General features: G+C 38.6%; 1 protein-coding gene across 2 annotated transcripts in view; it reads right to left on the bottom strand.

The window, feature by feature from the left end:
* LOC137625763 (high affinity cGMP-specific 3',5'-cyclic phosphodiesterase 9A-like) overlaps positions 1–5,000 on the bottom strand; it is a 1,119,254-nt gene that overhangs the window by 328,713 nt on the left and 785,541 nt on the right. The window lies entirely within an intron of this gene.

The raw sequence follows: 5,000 nt of genomic DNA, 5'->3' as shown, positions 1-5,000 counted from the left end.
CAGGATGGTCAGGGACAAGTAACGTTACTTATGATTTGCCTGATTCAGAGGAAAATTCCAAAGTTCTTAAGCCATGATACAGAGATTGTGGCACAATCAAATATTACAAAATACTGCTTTGATTTTAGTGTCCTTTTAGAAGTAATAGTAAGTGTGCACAAAGATGAGAATTTCTTGGGAATTTGCCAGGCAATTCAGTGTATGCGCAGGCTAAATAAAGAGCCTCACAGATAGAAGGATCAAACATCTAACTATTTGACTAATTCATACAGAACCGTTCAACACTAACGGTAGCATCTCAACGAGTGACTGGTGTCCTGACTAATCTTCTATCCCGAACCTTCATATGTTCTTGGCCACTTCTCATTCTTCTGTATCTTTTGTTGTATTCAAACATTTGAATTCTATTAGGACGATGCATCCTCGGGAAACGGCAAGCCATTTGGCTTTCTTCCTGTGTTGACATGGGAGACTTACAAACGAAGAAAGTAATATTCAATCATGGAACTTTACTCCAGATCAGGTTAATTCACATGCTCTAAATTTCTTGTATTTATTCATTATTACTATATAAATAAATCAAAGTATTAAAAACTTTAGTCAAGTAGATGAACAAAGAAATATAAGAAAAAAATATATAATAAAATTCAGATATAGTAAAATATGACAAAAATGAAAAAGATAAGGCTGAAATAAACTTCAGCATTGTTCCTTTGCTTTCTTACAAAATGTGCTGGACGTAAAACGACTGCATAAGGCTGACATAATTTCATCAGACCCAATTATGATAATGTGAACATGAAGGCTTTCAAAAGCTTCATACCGACTTCCGAGGACTTTGACTTGTATACTATGATATGCGTTAACAAAGGATCTGGTACCAATAAGAGAGAGAGAGAGAGAGAGAGAGAGAGAGAGAGAGAGAGAGAGAGAGAGGAGAGAGAGAGAGAGAGAGAGAGAGAGAGAGAATCTAATTGAACCAGAGAAAAGCAATGACGTCAGAGAAACACGGTGGTCAGAGAGAGAGAGAGAGAGAGAGAGAGAGAGAGAGAGAGAGAGAGAGAGAGAGAGAGAGAGAGAGAATATCTAAGCGATGAGGGCAAAAGTACTGACGTCAGAGGAACACGAGGGTCCAAATGATCTCACACCTTTAAAGTTACCAGGATTTTATATGTGATTTAGTTTAAACGTTCAGAGAGTTTTTATGATCTTGTCAAACTTATTCTTTAACTCGTTTACGGTGTTACTGTTTACTACATCCATTGGAAATAGTTTGGTGGGCCTAGCTTGTACTGCTTCCAGTCTATCTATATCCTTCTGAATACATGGAGCTCAGAATTGGACTCCGTATTCTAGTGATGCGTACAGCTATAGTATAGTGGTTTTTTTTTTCTTTTTTTTTTTGGTCCACATTATCTATTTCATTACCCAACAGTGAGTAATCTGTTGGTGGGTTACTATAACCAATGTGCATCACTTTCTATTTCCCACAATTGAAAGGCATTTGCTATTTTCTGGACTTTTCTGCCAACTTGATTAAATCTTCACTTAAGGCTTCTACGTCTTCTGAGTTTGCAGTGTTTATCTCCACTTTAGTATCGTCAGCAAATTTGGCTAATCTAGTAGACAATCTTAATTCTATGTCTTTAATGTAAATCAGAAATGGACCAAGGACAAACCCTCGGGGTACTCCGCCTGTAACAGTTGCCCACTCTGAGACTTCTCCATTTTCTGTTTGTCAGCCAATCTTTGATCCATGATGCATAGTGCTCTAATTTTAACCATTATTTTTTAGAAAGACTTTGTCGAAAGCCTTTTGACAGTCTAGGTGTATGATGTCTATTGCCCTGCTGACTTTGGGTCTTGGGAGAATACCTCTAAGTATGGTATTATTGGTCTTGTTCCTAGCTGTTTTAGTTTTTTTTTCTAGCTGTTTTACATAAAGGTTATGTTTAGCCAGCAGCATCCTTTCTTAGGAACAGATCGTTTCTGGTTGCTTGAACAATAACATGGTCTTCATGCGGTCCGTTGTAGTTTTACTAAACTACTTCCCTCTTCTGTGTGTTGGCACCTAGATAGGACCTGACCTTTTCCTTTTTTTCGAGGTTGAAGTGCTCCCCTTGGTCCTTTACCATAGAGTATCCAATTAGCACAATCTCGTCTTCCTCTTCCTCAGCTGGCTAGGGAAAATCAATTTTTGGTGGTAGTTACATTTCTAGGCTGTTGTTTCGTCTTCGCCTTTACTACCCTTCTTCTAGTGGCTTTCATGAACTCTGTTTTTGTTAGCAATTATTTTCTCTTTTAAGTACGGTCCTTGACTTTACCTTATTTTGTATCTTTTGGATACTAATCCCATTTTCTACAACATTGTCTATGACATCTTTATTTCTTCTTTATAATCTGTCGTTTGTTTTCTTAGTTCTTGGTTTTCATTTTTAAAATGTTTTATTTCCTGTTCCTGCTGGCAGAACAGGCATACACTATTACGGTAAAGGTTTGCGGCGCACTGTTCTTTGAAGTCAATGCACCATTTGTTTATCTGGCACCTTGCACACTTATGCTTTACATTCGTTTCTCATTCCTCTTTAATTTCTATATGATAGTCTACGTAACTATTTGGAGATCTTAACTAATAACTTCTATAATTACTAGCCTTGTGACCACTACTGTAAAGTTACCCACCTGCTGCAGTATCCGCTTAATCCTAGATGACTTTCCCTCTTTTCAGACCACAACCTCCTATAAATGCTGTCAAACCAAATGTTAAGTCTCCTCACCATTGGGCTATCCCTAACGTGGCACAGCTCCCAACTGAGCAGCACAAGGATGGAGCTAACTTTTCACCGGGATTGACCGCGGAAGGCTAGTGATTACTGGGATTTCCAGACATACAAGAACAGCCAGACTCTTATAAAGTACTACTGAGTATTACCAAGAAGCAGCAACTGGGCTTTTTAGTTGGCCAAAAGTTATGTCAACTTCAAGAGCAGTTGAGCCTATTACACCAGAGGTCGGTCACAGGGAGTGGTCAGGTTGTTTACACGTTAGGAATGTGTTTTGCAGGGCAATAATAGCACTATTAAATTCTTGGATCCCTTGTCATCCTGGGATTCCTCTGTCCCAGTCTTTCGAAACCTTCTGCTCTGATGCATGAGGTAGCTGTCAGCTCCTTAATGTCTATATGTGTATAGGCTGCTTATAAGTAGCCATTGTATCTTAATATTTAATGTTTTATTTCTTTTTTTTTCTGTTTTAAGCCAGAAGAAATTGAACGTTGAGAATTTGGACAAAAGAGTCGAGAAAGAGAACAAAATTGAAATATGAACAAGTGGAAGAGTCAATAGCAGTCCGGTCATAGTCTGAATGCCCAGAGCTGGTCTTAGCGGCAAGGTTGAACCTGCTGGGTTGAAGAATACTTTCCCGTTGCCATCGCCCAACCCATCATCGCATTGCACAGCTCTCTCACTTCAACAAAGTCCCGGGCCAGAGAGAGAGAGAGAGAGAGAGAGAGAGAGAGAGAGAGAGAGAGAGCGAGAGAGAGAGAGAGATAGAGAGAGTGTGTGTTACAAGAATTTAAAAGACTTTTCAGAGCATCTAAAGAGACTCCAATTGCTCTTGGGTAGAGCGAATCCGGTTAAACGTTTAGAGAGTTTTTATGATTTTGTCTAACTTATTCTTGAATTCGTTTACCGTGTTACTGTTCACTACATCCATTGGAAGTCTGTATTATGTATTTTCTATTTTGTATGTAAAGAAATTACCACATTGAGTGGTGTATCTTTTCAATTCCAGTTTGTATCCGTTACCTCCTGAGTGATTTGTGCTATTTTTTTCTATTTGAGCCCTTGGGCTTATAGCATCATGCTTTTTCAACTAGGGTTGTAGCTTAGCTAGTAATAACAATGATATTAAGCGTGAAGAAGTTGTAGTCTACATTTGTTATGCCTTTTAGAATTTTGAATGTCTCTATTAGCTGTCCTCTTAATCATCAAGTTTGTAGATCAAATACATTCAGACGTTCCATTCTCCGTCTATATCCCAATTGTCTTAATCTTGGAACTAGTTTGGTGGCCCTAATTTGTAATGCTTCACGTGTATCTATATCCTTCTGAATACTCGGAATTAGACTCTGTATTCTAGATATGATCTTACTAGTGATGTGTACAGCTACAGTCCAATGGTTACGTTTCTTTATTTTATGGACTCTATGTAACCTATTAGTTTCAGTGCTTTCTTTCGACCTTAATGCTCTGTTCGGTGAAATTTAGATCTTTCCTTGTACTAATGCCGAGATCTTCCTCCTGGTCCACAATTTCTATTTCATTACCCAGCAGTGAGTAATCTATTTGTGGGTTACCATAACCTATGTGGATAACATTGCATTTCCCACAGTTGAAATGCATTCGCCATTTTCTGGATCATTCTCCCAACTTAATTATATCCTCTTTTATGGCTTCAACGTCTTCTGAGTTCGCAGCGTGTAGCTATTCTACAAGTTAATCCTAAATCTATGTCGTTAATGTAAAACAGAAATAGTAATGGACCGAGGACGTATCCTTGAGGTATTCCGTTCGTAACAGCTGCCCACTCTGAGGCTTCTCCATTGATTACAACTCTCTGTTTTCCTCGATCCATTCGGCTGGCTCATCAATGATGCCTAGTGCTCAACTTTAACTTTAACCTAAAGTGAACAGAGCAAAAACAATGGTATCAGATGAAAGCGATAGTTCAAATTACCTAATATCTTAAGAGAGAGAGAGAGAGAGAGAGAGAGAGAGAGAGAGAGAGAGAGAGAGAGAGAGAGGGGGGGGGGGGTTTCATTTAGTAACTCTCAAGGTTCTTTAGTTGCCTAATGTTATTTCCAGCCTCAGGTGAATAGTTTTCCCTTGACTTAGATTACAAACTTAATCTGAGACTTATTAATTGTTTCTTCATATTTCTCTCTCTCTCTCTCTCTCTCTCTCTCCCTCTCTCTCTCTCTCTCTCTCTCTCTCTCTCTC

Source organism: Palaemon carinicauda, chromosome 2, assembly GCF_036898095.1.
Source record: "Palaemon carinicauda isolate YSFRI2023 chromosome 2, ASM3689809v2, whole genome shotgun sequence".
In the NCBI taxonomy this organism is placed as follows: Eukaryota; Metazoa; Arthropoda; class Malacostraca; order Decapoda; family Palaemonidae; genus Palaemon; species Palaemon carinicauda.
The sequence above is the reverse complement of the archived record's forward strand: the minus strand, read 5'-3'. Positions and strand labels throughout refer to the sequence as shown.